A 16,534-nucleotide genomic window follows, 5' to 3' on the forward strand; every position below is an offset into this window, starting at 1 on the left:
TTGTTTTGCAATTATTCAGAAACTGTAGTTGATTTTAATCTTCATATTTAGGGAAAATAAAATTTAAATTGAAAATGAAGAAAAAAAAGAATTTTAGGCAGTGCAAAAATAATATGGGTGTAAAGACGTATACCGCCTATTTCTTCTATCATTCTTAGAGTATATTTATTAGTGCGGACCAAGCTTATAAAAAGGCTTACTTGATTTGATTTCTTGAACACATTTCTATAAGTTGAATACTTGAGGGAGGGGGGTAAAATGGCTGGAGTAAATATTTTTTTTAATGTTCATTATTTTTCGCTTCTTTATTTATTGTGTGCGAAAAACTTTAAGAAGTAGCTTTGAAGTTTGTGAATAACATATTTTTTAGCTCTTCACTCGGCAATTAATATATTTTCTTCATAAGCTAGCTTAACTCTCTGTAAGACTTTTACTTCGCTTTACTCCTATTTTGTTTATTATTTTGAAATGGACAACAACGTTTGATGATTTTTGGCAAGCTTTCAATGAGCTCCCGCTGATGGAAGTAGAACCCTCTGTTTTTAAAGTATTTTAATTGTTTTTCTTATGTCATTTTTACTTTATGTATGAATCTGAAAAACATTTAAGGGGAGGGAGGGGGAGGGTTGGACCGTGGGGCACGTTGGACCGCTCTCAATTATTTTAATACTATTAATATTTTTAATTTTATTTTATGACCAACAAATAGTACCTATGGTCTACAAATCCTATAATGAAATCGCATGGTGCAGTTATATTGAACAAATTTTATTCCAGAAAGTGTTATTTCAGTAGTCCTGAATAATTTTCAGAAAACTGTAACTTATTTATTTATTTATTTTTTTTTTTAATGGTTTTCATCAAGATTGCAGGAAAAAAATTGAATTACTTTCCAGAAGTAAGTTTTTTTTAGAGCATAATAATTTAGTTCATAATAATAAAAACTTCGGGGGAGGGGAGATATATTTTATAAGTATTTAACAAAAGTTTTACTAAAGTAATTTTACCAAGAAATTTATTTCATATTTGCACTTTTTTGCTATTTATATTTTCAAACATACTTCCAAATTTTTGCAGACAATTGTTTTCTAAAAGTATAATATGCAATACATGCTTAATCAAGTTCCTGTGTTAAAAAAAAAATATTTTTGCTAAAGAAGCATTCTACATAGAATTGTTTCTATAATTTTAATAAAACAAATAATTTATTAAAGGAACAGAAAAATATACTTTTACTTACGATTATCTAATTTTGATTTTAGAACACAAAGATATGCTAACTTAAAGTTGTCAATTTTATTGTACTTTTTCTTTGAAATATATGGTATTAATATAACAGGATTCTTTTCTTTTTGGAATTGTTTCATGCAATGCAATGAAAAAAGATAACTCCCCCCCCCCCCCAGCAAATATTGATGTAACTTTGAATAAAAGTAACATGTGACTTATCCTTCCAAAATCCAGTACCCAGTCCAATAAAAGTGCTACTTTTAAGCTCAAGAAGTAGAACTTTCATATTCCCAGATATCATTTAACGCATCTTTAGTTAACTTTAAATTGCATCAATTGTCTCATGAATATTCAATAATTGATTTTTCTTTTGATTAAAAAAAAATTGTGAAGTAATGGTGAATGTGTGTGTGTGTACTTATTTCTCTTTTAAATAAAGATGATTTATCAATTAAAATGAATTCAATATGTTATATTGGTCTTTAAACTTAATATTTTCCCCTTTACACACAAAAGAGAATAAGGTAGTTGCAAAGTTTGCTAGTATTTATCACTAAAATTATAAAAAATGTTGTTTGAGTTATGCGGATCAACGTGCCCCACCAGGCGGACCAACGTACCCCACCCGTGGGGCACATCGGTGCGGTCCGCTTTATGAGGTTCCGTTAAAAAATTATTATCAAAAAAGTTTATGAATTTAACGCTTTCAAAAACATTTGTGGTATTGAGAAGTGTTTAGTGAAATTTATTGTAGAAAATCGAACTGCTCATTAAATTTTTTGATGAGATAAAAAATTATAAGTAAAAAAGCGGACTAACGAGCCAAACCTCCCATTAATAATGCGCTTGATATCAAAACTCGTCATTAAACTAAAAAAAAGCTCAATACGTTTACATGATTTCATCGCACTTCTTTCCAGGTTATTTGCAGTTAGTTACAAATAGGCATCAAAAGTACCGAAACAAATTTTAAATTTGAGAGCTGTAAAAAATACCTGATTTCTAACATTGATTCGTTGATGCTTTAAGCATATTTAAAATATTTTGTAGGTGGCCAAAATATATTGAAGCCAAGTAGAAAATTTCATTCAGATTTACATCATTCAAATTACATAAACAATCCTTTACCTACTCCCCTGACGTCTTTAAAAAAGATGAGGATTGCTGAGATTCTTTTTCGCGATCTTTGGCTCTCTTTCTAAATTCAGCTCCAGAAGGTTTTTTTGACATGTTAAAACCGATTTAAATTTATCCAAGATGAGCAAAAAATATCCTATGAATCAAATTATGCGCTATGAGCTAGAGAAGATACTCTTTCGAGAATGAATGATTCTGTTAGAAAAAGATAGTGGCGTCCCAATTCCTAAAACAGGGGTAACGGCTAAGGGAACAGTGTAACGATGTTCCCTTGGGCCAGTGGGGTAGAGTCGACTCGTCATTGTAAGCTGAGAGGAATACATCATGCTGACACCTTTATGGCGTTTAATTGTAGTAAAAGGATATTGGAGATTTCCGCTCCTTTCTTCCCACTCCGAGAGGGTGATTCTTAGATAAGATATAACAAGTACTGGTCAAGAAAATAGATTCATGCTATTTACTGCGCCCTCCATCCATATGCACACTTTCAATTTGCGCCAGCATTGGGAGTTTTTTTTTTTTTTTTTGGCGGGGCTTCTCTTGTCCTTTTTTATTTTTTTTTACAAAATTTTAATTTAACAATTTACTTAGTCAGTTTAGCGTTCCTAAAATCTAGCGCCCGGGGCACGCGCCCCGTCTGCCCCCCTCTAGTTACGTCCCTGAAAATAAAGTTTCGTTCTGTAAAATATTGTTATCAGGTAGAATACGGGACTTTAGCCGTCCCGTATGGAAGTTCCCCGGGACGCGAGACAATTTTTCAAAATACGGGACTGTCCCTTGAAATTCAGGACGTCTGGCAACTCTGCTATCAACCCCCACAGATAAGAAGACACAGCTGCTTCCAGATTCAGATTGTACAAGTGTCAAAAATCGGAGATGAAAACTTTTGGCTCAGAGACAGATCAAAATGCCCTGAAATTTTTTTAAAAAAGCGAAAAGTGCTGCAAACATCTTTGAAAAATTCACTAAAACGGAGAAAATGCAAAAAGATTAAATGACATTCACTTTCGGACCCTGCTTATAACAATAGCAAAAGCAAAGTGTTTGGGAAACGAACAAGCGGTAGCGGAGCAGGGAGTAGAGGAAGAATCGTGTTTTATGACGTGGCTCAATGGCTGTGCGTTTTCAGTTACGTGACATTGTTTCCAAAAATCGCCTTTTTTAATTGCTATTCACGCTAAAGTGAATGATTGTTTAAATTTTAATGTTGATCTTTGGCATCACCATCATCAAATCTATGAAATACCACCAACTTTATCATATTTTACGACATAGTGCATGCTCCCTATAAGAAAAGAATCGGGACACGGGGTTTTGTTCCCTTCCAAGCGATATTTTCAAAGTTGATGTCAAAAAGGGCAATTTTACAATTTTCGGTAGCGTTAAAGGAAAGGAAAAACAAGGGGTTCCCCCACAATTTTGTTTTCTTAACCTTTTTTTTTTTTTCAAAATTGAAATCCATTTTAGTCTATCTTTGTTTACAATAGAATGTCAAGGGGCTCTTCCCAGAAATTCTCCGAAATGGGAAGTTTTAGAAATGCAATTTTGGGCTACCCTTAGTAAAATTAATGGAACAGCATAAGAAGCTCTCTACAAAAACATTTAGAGTTTGATGTATTAAAAAACGCATAACTAACTTTGGTCACGTTTGGGAGAATGGGAGGGTCAGTGATTTGATTTGGAAGTACTTAAAAACTGAATAAAGTTGACCCAATTTTAAACTACATTTCGTTACTAATAGGGAATCTGGCGACTCTCCTTTGACATTTTCCGACATTAAAATTTCAAATATATAATTTTATAATATGTTTGGAAACATCGGAAGGAAAGGAGAAAGGTTTCCCCCAAGATTTTTTAGAAGGGTACCGTGCAGGGGCGGATCCAGACAGAATTCTCGGAGGGGGCCATTTGGAAAAATACGATGCTTTGGAAAATTTTTGAATTTTACAAATATCAATGTAGCCCACCTTTAACTAGAGCATATTTTAAGGATTTTTCACTTGGCGGTGCCAATTTAACATAAAGGCTGTAACTTTTCCAATATTTTTTCTCTTTTCTTAACAAATATGTGCATATTTCGTCGCCTCAAAGTAGTTTTCTTGTAATCAGGACTGTATTCAGAGGCTACTGTATAGGACTTCTGATTTAAGCGGAAGCAGATATGAACCAACCGCAAATATAATATTAACTCCGAAGTAAAGGGGGTCCGGGGGTTTCTCCCCCGGGAGATTTTCGAATTTAAAGTCTACAAGACGCATTTTAGACGATCTTTGGTAATGTTAGGGTTCAGTGGCGCTTCCCTGTCTATTTTTTGAAATAGTAGCTCTGAAAATGCAGTTTTAAACTATCTTTGATGATGTTAGAAGGAGGAGAGATTTGAGGGCCCATCTAAGGAAATATTTCTAATTTCTATCCTTAGCAATGCATTTTAACTGTCTTTCGTAATATTAAGGGCTCGGGTGCGACCCCCCCCCAGGCATTTTTCGAAATTTAAACCTTAAAAACGCAAACATTATCTCCAATAATATTAAGAAGAGGGAAATTGGGACTTTCTCCGGCGGGATTGTTTTGCCATTCCAGAGCCAAAAACGCAGTTTAATACGATCTTTTCGTCATGATATGTGGAGGGGAAATTTGAGGGCCCACACCAAGAATTTTTTCTAATTTGCAGTCTTAAAGATGCATTCTAATTATCTTTGGTAATAGTAGGGGAGAAGAGATTTGCAGCTCTCCCCTCGAAATTGTAGCTCTAAAAAGGCTGTTTTAGACTATTTTTGGTGATGTTAAGGAGAAGAGATTGTAAAAGGCCCATCCCAGGAAATTTTACTAAATTTAAAGACTTAAAAACGCATTCTAGACTATCGTTGGTAAGGTTAGGAGTTGAAAAGATTCTGAGGCCCACTCCTAAAATGTTTCCAAAATTGAACTCTTTAAATTGCAAATGTAGGCAATCCTTGATTCATGAGTAAATTTTAGAGGACCAGCAATTTTTCGAAATTGAAGCTCCAGAAACGTAATTCTTGAAGAATTTCAATGATGTTAGGGAGGGGGGAGCTCTCACCCGGAAACATTCTGAAACTCAAGCGCTTAAAACAAAATTTAGGCTGATCTTGAACGATGTTGGCGAAAATGAGAGGTGGAGGACCCTTTCCTGGAAACTTTTACAAGTTATTTTTTAAAACCTGGTTTTTAGACGATATTTGGTAATATAAATAAGAGGAAGAGGAGTGGTTTGGAGGGTCCCATATTAAAAAGGGAAGAAAGAATAATTACATAGCTCTGCATAAAGCCAGATTAAAACTTAAATCTAACTTTAACTTGATGCACAATCATTAAATCTATAACTTTTTATCGACACTTGCTAACATATTTCCTTTTTCTTTCCCCCATGAGGGAAGTAAACACATCTAACAAGATGAGCCTATTATGCTAAATGAACCCAAATATTTGGTATACACTTGATATTTTTGAAATTTTCGTGGGGTGGCAGTATTGTCTTTTTTTTTTTTTTTTTTAAATTTAAGCAAGGAAAGAGGGTTTTAAAAACTATACTTGAAACTTCTTTAGTGTTGTTTTATTTCTCCCCGGCGTTGTTTTTACATTCTTGTTAGTGCCTTCGAGGAATAATAAAGATTTTTTTACATTTAGCTCTAAAAAAGGTTTTAAACTATTTTTAAAACTTTCTCAGTGTGGCCATGGCCCCCCTCTCGTTGTTTTCTTTATTGTGAGACTTTGTATTATAAGGGAAATTATTTGCATTTTTGCTCAAAAAAGGGGATTTCAACTATTCTTGATATTTTCTCGGAGGGGGCCATGGCCCCCTCCCTGGATCCGCCCATGGTACCGTGTCCTCCGCTTTTAAGCTAACCTTCGACCCCTGTCCTTGAAACGTCATTCTTTCGTTTCAATCATTTATCCACAAGAATCTGATTAGAATATATCTGAATGTTTTTTGCATTACATTTAAAACTAAACATCAAAAAGCTTTTTAATATTTTAAAAATAATTACTATCGAAAACACTTGAGCTTTGTATGTACCTAGTATACCAAAAAATAAAAGAAGCACCTTTTTTATTCAACAAAACTTCTCTACCCTTTTATCTGAAAGCGCACTGCCCCTTTTTTGGTCTGGAGGAAACACTCTAGTTCTCTCTGGGCATTTTTTTCTGAAACTGAAATCAATTTTTGGCTATAGTGCAAATAAAAGGGTTACGAAGCTCTCCCATGAAAATTTCTATAAGTGAAATTCTAAGCTATCTTTAGTGACCTTAAGAGAATATCTAAGGTTCGAAGACTTTGTCTAGCAATTTTTTTATATTTAAGGGGGTCCGGGAAACAAAATGTGTCAAATTTTGCATTTTATTTTTTCATTTTTTTATCATTTAAAAAACTTCTCCGTCTTTTTCTGCTTAAAAGGGCGTTTGAATCTTGTTTCTATCTTAATTAGAACGAAAGATTATTATTTTTGTTGCATTCTTTTACCTAATATTATACTTAACTTCAAAACTTCAAACGCGTTTCTCTCCATGTTGCAATTTTTCCCGATATTTCGCATTCAAACTCTTATAAGTCAAGAACTGATAAAGATAAAGTAATGAAATTTGGAGCATATCATTTTCAAACAGTTTACTTTGATTTTTATACGGTGAATTTGAAAAACACCATTACTTCAAAAAATATGATTTTTTTAAAAGTATCTTTGAATTTTTCGAAATTTTTCTTATATTTTCCATTTTTATTGAATTAATATTTTTAAAAGCTTTTTGAGAAAAATTTGAGAATTGACCAAGAATATTTTGAGTTTTAGCAATTTAGAGTAACCTCATTTTTTAGAAAACAATAACTAAATTTAAATATTTTTTTTAATATTTATGTTATGATTTTGCGAATCTAACTGATGGTGAACTAGTGCAAAAAATTTCAAAACTCTAAATTGTTTAATACCATTTTTTTTCAAAATGTGTCCCGGACCATTTTAAATCTGTAATACACAATTTCCTTCTTGGGCCTTGATGCAAAAACCAAGAACCAGGTAAGTCCAGACTCACTCATTTTTGGTAAGACCAATAAATAACATTAGTGTCCGATCGAAAAGCTAATATCTTTCCCACATTATTTACTACAAAGCAGAGGTCTAATCTTACATTTGTGACCCGTTGTTGCAGCAATCGGAACAACCAATTCTCCGCACGCAAAAATAGAATTTTTTTAAAAAGGAAAAGTTTGGGCATCTAAGTCCTCAATTGTAGACTTAATACTATCGTGACTTTAGGACTTCAAAGGGACCTCATACCTGAAATACCATAGGGACCCACGGTTACCAACTGCTCCGCATTTTGCGGAGTTGCTGCGTAAAAATGACGTAACTCCGCGGCTCCGCAAAGAAGTTTTTTTGCTCCGCATTTTCCTGCCGAAGTTTTCCAGCTTAAATTTTGCTATTTCATCATAACAAGCATGTAAATATGGGAAATTAAAGATGCTTATACTCAAAGATTGAAATCTTTGTATAAAACTGTTTCATTAATTTAGAAATAATTATTTTCATACTAGTGCTTAAAATAATTATTAAAGCTCTTTAAAAAAAAAAAGAAACAGATAAGTGGTTTTAGTTAATTTTATTGATTTTTATACAAAATTCTGAACCGCTCCGCAAAATTTTAAATTACTTCTCAAAATCAAAAGGTCTTCCAATCTCCAAGGTTGGCAACCCTGGGACCCCGTTAAGTCTCTCTGGCCCTGATTACAACTAATGTTGCTCAAAAAATGAATAAATAAATAAATAAAGAAAGAAAGAAAGAAAGACAGAAAAAAAAATCTTGCCCCCCCCCCCTTTAAACTCAGGCCTAAATCCGCCTATGTTCAAGAACTCGTCCTTCTAAATTGAAATTTTGTCCTGTTTCAGATTCAGTTTATCGTAGTCCAGACTTCCGATGCGATTCTGAGATGAAAATACTCGTATAGCGATAAATTAGACTAATGAAATCGATTGCCAACTGACAGCATTTAGTTGAATCTGCCGCAACCAGTGAATATCAAGCCAGGGGCATGAACAGAAATTTTTGAGGCCCGTCACAAATAACTTTTACGGGCCCCCCTCCATTTTGTTTACCACTACGTCCCAACTGTATATTTCACCCCTCATTTAAAAAATCTCAGGCCCCCTTCAGGCTCGGAACCGGGACAACAGATGTCCCCCCCCCCCTCAACCTTGGCCATGCCGCTGCTCATGTATCAACACCCCAAAGCATGACCCACACATTTATAGCAGCGCCGGTACCGCTTTGTCTAGTGGTGCAGGCTAATTATTGTTAATAGACGTACTAATATAAAATTTTGAAAGCTCTTTTTTTGTCCCGGGCCCCTTTTCAGGCCGCGTCGAACCCTAATTTCTCTGGCCCTCTCTCGTTTCCTCAATAATGTGGGAGCAATGGACCCCAGAGCTCTAAAAACTAGAGAGAAAGTTGACAAAGAGAGGAAAGCATTCGCACATGTGGACTTCGGCTATTTACTTTGGCCCCTGGTTTAAGGATGGGAGAAAAATTAACCTGCTTCCAAACCCTTTCTTCCCATAAAGTGAACAAATTTAATTTTTTCTTCTATTATTACGCTTTAAAAAATGTTAGATGTGAATTAAATGTATTACGTTCAATAAAAAATTGCTTAAAGTGGCCCACTCGGTCGTTGGCCCAGTCGGGGATCCCCGACTAGCCGACCTGGCCAGTCTGCCCCTGCCCACATATATGATTACACATCATACATTTCACAACTCACTCTTTAAATTATTAATTTCTGATTTATCAAAAAAAAGAAAAGAAAAGAAAAGAAAAATATTATTAAATACCAATTGATTTTTAAAAAATTATGTACATATTTTATTTTTATTTTTTTTTACAAACTGATAATTGAAGAAATGTCAGTTTTTTAATTTATATTTTCTGTTTTGAAGAAATATACACGTACACAATGTTGCAACAGTTTTCATGCGTCGATAATTTTCCCCTTTAGAGTAGTATTTATAGATAATTTTATAATTTTTTTATAAAGAATAAAAGTCTTGTATTAAATGGCTGATAAATTTAAATTAAAAGGGTTTCTAAAATAGCTTACCAACCACAGGCTGCTCCCTAATATTTTTAATTTTTCATGTCTGAGTAAACATTATGTAATTTTATTAACATTAACATGAAAATTGAATCAATGAAATTGGATAAATTTGAAATTATTTTTCGAAAATTACGAAAGAGGAAAAAATTAAATCGTCTCCCATAAGAAAACTATTGACTATTTTTAAAAAAGAGAAAAAAAAAAAAAGTGACGGAGAAATTAATAGCATTAAAAACAATCATTTTGATCATGAATCAGCTCTGCACGATTAATGATTAATCTGTTGATTATCAACAGCCGATTAATCGGTAATCGCTGTCAATTTACTTATCGGCGCATCCCTACTAATAGCACTTGTGATTTTACGAAATGTTTCATCGAATTTAACTGATTTTCTCCACCCGCAAGCGTTATTTTAAAAACTCGTGGATTTTGCTATAAAAACAACATGAAGTGTGCACTACGTAATGTAGAATACCCAAAAATGCAGACTTTTTGCAAAATAAAACAAACATGCAAATGCCTCATGCAAAACTACCAGTTTTGGTTATTCTTTAAAATCTTCTCTTTTATTTCTGTACCTCATAGCCAGAAGGACGTAAGTCACATTATGGTAATTTTACAGGAGAGAGAATTTTTTTTTTTCAGGCGCATGCAAAGGATGGGATACGTGCTGTTTTAAATCAGGAAAAAAATTGAAAAGGAATGTTTTGAGCATTCACGATTGCTTATTGCTTTCATTTGACTGTTGTTGTCGTCCTGTCATTTTATTTTCCCGCCAGCACCCTCTGCAGCAACACCGTCGACCGGCCGCCTCACGATGCTGCTCCTCTAGAGAAAACCGTTTCCAGGTTGAGTCAATATCCTACACTTACACGCATACATACACGCACGTACACACACACACATACGCATACACACACAAACACATACACACACCTACACATACACAGACGCCTACACACAACTACCCAAACACTCATGCCTGCACACAGACACAAACACATTAGCCTACACACACATACTCATTCCCCCCCCCTTCCCCCACACACAAACGCTCACACACAACTACCCACACACTCATACCTGCACACAGACATGAATACACATACCCCCCTACACACATAAACACACACGCCTACATACACACACACACTCGTGATTGCGAAAAACATAATTTGAATTCAAGAAGTCAAAATTTAAATTATTTTTTTATTTTAAGAATTACGTTTACAATTCACATGGCTCGATATACGGAATAGGCTTCTACTGTCTGTCTTCCTTAGTCGAAACCTCCCGCAATTAGTGCATGCGTCAGGTGTCTGCTTTGATTTTATTAAAATAGGGATGGAAACCCGGAAGAAAAAAGGATGCAAAAAAGAAAGAACAAATTACGTTTTCAGCAGTTCTTCCAAGGCAGCGTCGAAAAAAATAGCTAGTACGACAGTACGAGCGAAAAGTTCCCATCCTTAACCTATCGCCCCTTGTTAAAATAGAATCTATCCCGAGTGATAGTTTTGTCTTTCGAGAACAAACATACAAACAATGATACAATGCACTAACAAACGGAAAATCGCAATTTTTGGACTTACATCCGTCTGCCTCTGAGGTCCAGATTTTTTCATATTGTCATTTGAATAAATGAAAACAAAGAATTAAAGAAAATATTTTATATTAAATATCTACTTACGATTAAAAAATAGAAAAAACCACCGCAGCACGAGACACGAGAAGATGCTCCGGACACCTACCTACACACAGCGAGCAGGATACAGTACAACTTGCTCTTATCTCTAGAAATACAATATTTCCCTGCCAAGGACCGGTTCCGGAGACGTGTTTACCCCCTAACAATGGAGTAGTGATTGACACTTCACCGTCCCTTGAGCGTTGATCAGTTGAAAGCAGGTAAGCACAAGCAGGTATAACGATCCTTGATTCGCAAAGGGGATGGGGAGTGGGGATGGTGCTACACCCCTGCAGTTTTCTAAAATGAGGCCATCAGTTTCATTTAGCGCGGGGGGAAAAAACAAAGAAAATATTTTCAGTCTTAAAAAATATTGAAATCGTAATAATAAATGAGCAAATGGAATAAAAGAAACCAAAAGTATTTTTTGTGCAAAATTTTAAAAGAAAATGAAGTTTTTGACTGTTATTTAGGAACATCTAAGATTCTGCATCATAATTTACCTAACTGAGGATCCCTGAAATGTTGTACATTTATTTTTTAACGAAAAAAGGTTTCAGTGCATAGTACAAACCCATATTAAACTCGAGTTTAACAAAAAATGAATAGATAAATAAGCAGTATAGCTTCATACAGGACACCGACATATTTATATTTCTTTTTTCTTAATATTTTTGTAAAAGTCACAGCTAACAAGTAACCCTACCCAAGTGTCACTCACCAATCAGGGCCGGATTAAGCCAGCGCGGGGCCCGTAGCAAATGTTTCCAATGGCGCCCTCGTTTTAGCATGATATAGTAAACAATAGAGCACTTCTTCATGGAGACGAGAGTTGCAACAGGCATGAATACATAAATGTGGATATAATTTTAGAGCTTTGCAAAGGTTATGACCCCCTTATATTGCCCCTCGGATTCCCGTTGCTACACGTTTTTAAGTTTTAAATCCAAAAAACACATTTTTTGGACGATATAAAGGGAGGGGGTCCGGGGGTCACCCCCCGGAAAATTTTCGATATTTCAATTCTAAAAACTCAATTCTAACGACCCCTGATGATATTAGGAAGAGAAGATTCAGAGGCAATTATTTGGAGAAACTGAAGACAAAGAACGCGATTGCATCCTATCTTAGGTAAGATCAAAGGAAAAAATTTGGGTACATAGCGACTCTCTCGGCAGGCAGTTTCTTAAAATTGAAGTCTTAAATAAAACTGTAGATTATCTTTAATGATATTGTAGAGAGAGGAAAGAGGAGTGTTCAAGGAGGTCCCATTGGAAAATTTTTGAATTTATTATCCAATATTAATCTAAAAATACAATTTTAAGCAAAAATTCTCGAAATTATATACAGTAAAACCTGTCTACAACGATACAGTTGGGACCTAAAAAAATATTGCTATAGATAAGCTATCGTTACAGACAGTTTGATTATTCATGCTAACATTTTTCTGGGATCAAGGAAAACATCGTTATAGACAGGTTTATTGTTATAGACAGTATACACAGGTTTCATGTACTCTGAAACGGTATTTTTTTACGTTCTTTTGTGATTTTGGAGCGGAGTTCACGAAAGCCATCCCATGGAAATTTCTCGAAAGTGAAGTTGTGAAAACGTGATAGAGTGTAGGCCATCGCGGGTAACGTTTCGGTATGGGATGGGGTTCAGGCACTCTCCAAGGCAACCTGGAAAATTTTCGAAGTTGAAGTCTTAAGAGTACATTTTAGACCATCGTTAACAATGTTGGAGGAGGAGAAGTACACTCCCTCCTCCAAAACTTTCGAAATTATAGTGCAAAATACGCACTTGTTGGCTACCTTATTAGACGACGTTATAGGAAGGGATGGGGTTCGGAATTACACCTGTGGAAATTTTTCGAAACTGAAGCTCCAGAAAGCAATTTTAGCTGGTTTTCGATTATGTTAAACAATTTTCTTCCTGAATGTCAAGTTCGAATAAAAAAGTTTTCGGCTACCTCTGATGAGACAAAAGAAATGGGTTAGGTTCGGGGCATTGGCGGCAGCTTTTTAGTTCGCTCCACTCAGAGGAAAAAATTGAAAACGATATTTAAATTCGTTCTTCTACACATAGTTATTTTAGTTCATCAAAAGTAATGGTCTCTTAACAATTTATTTATTTCGCTCAGCATAAGTGTGAAGTCTCAGAATCTTTCTTTTCTTCTATCATGATCTCTTAATTTTGCCCATTGTTGTTTACGGTGGCGGATCTACGGGCTCGTGGTCGCGGGCGGAAAATTTTGAGGGTGACAAATTGACATGGAGTTAAGTAACCAAATAGAGTTTAGAATGACTAATAATTACCGTTTCAGGTCTCCAATTTCGAAAGCTTTAAGAAGAAAGCCACTTTCAAACAATTTCTGGATAATAACCCTTTCCCCTCTCTTGTCTAACATCGCCAAAGAGAGCTTTAAAATGTGGTTTTAGGATTTGTGCTTTAAGAATTTCAGCATCCTCTTTCTCCTGCTATCAACAAAAGTGCTTAAATTTGAGTTTTTAGACCCTAAATTCCGAAAAATTCCGGAGAAAACACTTGAACCATCTCTATCTCAAAATTCAAAAAAAAAAAAAAAAAAAAATCCAAAGGAGATTACCCACCTACTTTCCTAGCTTCTCAACATTCGGGGGGGGGGGGGGGGGATGGAGGCTCCAAACCACCACTCTTAACCTAAAGTTAAAATTAAATATAGCCTGAGTTTGGAAGATTTCAGTATCTAACATTTTGCGAAGCAATCCCCCCCCCCCCCCCCCCCCCCCGATAACGTCTCCAGTGATAATCTAAAAAAACCGCAATTTGAAACTTGAAGTCAGAATTGTTTCTAGGGGAGTTCAGACCCTCATACCTTTCTCTAAACTTCTCACATAGCTTAAAATTTTGTTTTCAGCTATACCATGGGTCGATCCCTCAAACCCTTTCCTCCCAAAGATAACCTGAAATTGACTTCAGTTTTCAACACAATTTCAGGAAAGATCCCCTTCCCTCTATTGTTATCAAACAACCTAAATTTTCTCTTTTTAGGTTTGAATAGCTGAAAAGTTTTAGGGCCCTAACTCCCTTAAATTTCCTAAGATACCTTAAAATTGACTTAATTTGAAAAAGCCTAGAAGTAAAGAATCTAGAGAAAACCCCAATTCTCCATTCTAAAAACATTGCCAAAAATTGTAATTTTTAGGTCAGTTTTGAAACTTTTCTGACCCACGGAGCTTTTTCTCCTTCGACTAAGAAAGATCAACTAAAATTGCGTTTTTTAAGACTCCAATTGAGTGAAATTTCTGGAAAGCAATCCATCGGAAAAATAAGATTTTTAATTTACATGAGCATTTAGAAAGATGCTCATGATCTGGGCGCGGGGCCCCCAGAAGCGCGGGGCCCGTAGCATTTGCTACTTCTGCTCTATGGCTAATCCGGCCCTGTCACCAATCATAATAAAACTTTGCACTTGGAAATACTGAATCCGTGAAATCTTTTAATCGGAAATAAACCCTTTTCACGGGGTGAAATTTACCCTCTAAAAATTGAGTTATTGTGATATACTGAACCGGTAAACAAAAATAATAATAATAAAAACCCTTTAAAATGCTTCTGACGCAAATTCTTGTTGATTCTTCTGTAAAATAGTCCCCTTTCTCCTAATATGGCCACCGTTTCTCCCTACCACCCTCCACGTAGTGAAAATGCTACCCCCCCCCCCTTTTTTTCCCCTTAGACCATTGATCTAAAATTTTTTTTTTTAACTTTTCGGCAGTGTCATAGCCAATATTTTTATGTGAAGAGGAAGAGAGCATTATATTGTACGGAAACATTCTTCTGATAAGTTCAAAAGCATGAACATTTATAGTCTAGAAAAAATACTGGAGACTAATAGGGATATTACCACTAAAATATTTTTTAAAATCATCATAAATGTTCTTAGGAGGGGTTTGTTTAACAATTTTTTTCACTTATTTTTCGGTGTAAAACCGATTCCACCGTAATAAGTGTGACATTTTTACAATATATTTTTTTCCCCATGTTCTTTTTGATTAGCTCAGCAACAAAAAATCAAGCATCGGTTGATATTATCTTACTTTACATCCTTTTACAGAACAATTATATGTACAGTATACTAATTATTATTTCGAAATAATTAATAAGTAATTCAAAAAATCAAGAGTTTCTATAGATGTTTAATTCTAATTTGTGCGGGCATTTTTTCGTCCTCAGTCATATTAGCGGATTTATGCAAAAATGTTGATTAAAATTGGAATAAACTATTAATCAGTAGTTAATTAATCAATCTGAGTATAAAATATTGCATTATTATCGGGTCCGAGATCGCATAACAAATTTGCAAAGAATCCAATCACAAGAAGTTGGTGAAAATTGAGTTGCAAGATTCAACTCTACCAGAGAGAAACTAAAACCAAGTTAATAAAAAAAAAAAGTAAATAATAATAATAATAAGCTGAAATTATAAAACGTAAAACAAGCAGATTTGAGAAACAATAAATTAAAATAGCTATCAAGTTTTTAAAAATAATAGCAATTATAAGTATTTACAAGATGCAAAAGGATTGAAATCTCAAACACAAAATAATCTAAAATGAAATTTGAAATTCAAACTATGAAAAATCAATAAAAGAGCTCTTTAAATGTAATTCAGTTATTAAGCTAAAATTGTACATAAAGAATCCAAAACATTTACGAACTACAAACAATATACGAAACTTAAGGGTTTTCTGTTAGCAGGATACCACTGACAGTCCTGCCAATTAGCAGTTGGAAAACTGCGACTAATCATGGCTTCACTAGATGGCGCTGACGCTTAACGGGCCTTGACATTCTGTGTTAAACTGATGCAACTTATGTATCCACCAATCAATGTCAACGTTTCAGTTTGTTTATTTTTGATTGGACATCGATCATATTGATCGTAAGAGGCACTGAACGGAACCCTGTATCCACCAATCAATGGCAGCATAATGGAAACAGGGGTTCCCTGTAGTGCTCTCTTTGTCGCCATGAGTTTCAGCGATTGTCACGGCCTATAAGAATGAAGTGGGGCCATAGACTAACTGAATTTTAGAAGTTTAATGGCTGGAACAGTGGCGTACGCATTTTCAAGGGGAGGGGTAATTTAAGGTAGAGCAAATATAATTATTGTTCCTGCCCTTTACATTTTTGACCGCAATTTTCAAGTCATAAATGTTCAAATAAACCTTTTGTGAAGAAATTAAAAAATATTACTAATGTATTTTTTGTTAAAGACAATAAAATTACACGTTTACCTAAGTAATATGACCCTAGTTGAAAGTGCAGGTTTGAGCAGAAATATCGGACATCTTTCTAAATTGCAGTTGTAAAAAAAAATTAGGACGATT

This window comes from Uloborus diversus, chromosome 9, assembly GCF_026930045.1.
Source record: "Uloborus diversus isolate 005 chromosome 9, Udiv.v.3.1, whole genome shotgun sequence".
NCBI lineage: Eukaryota > Metazoa > Arthropoda > Arachnida > Araneae > Uloboridae > Uloborus > Uloborus diversus.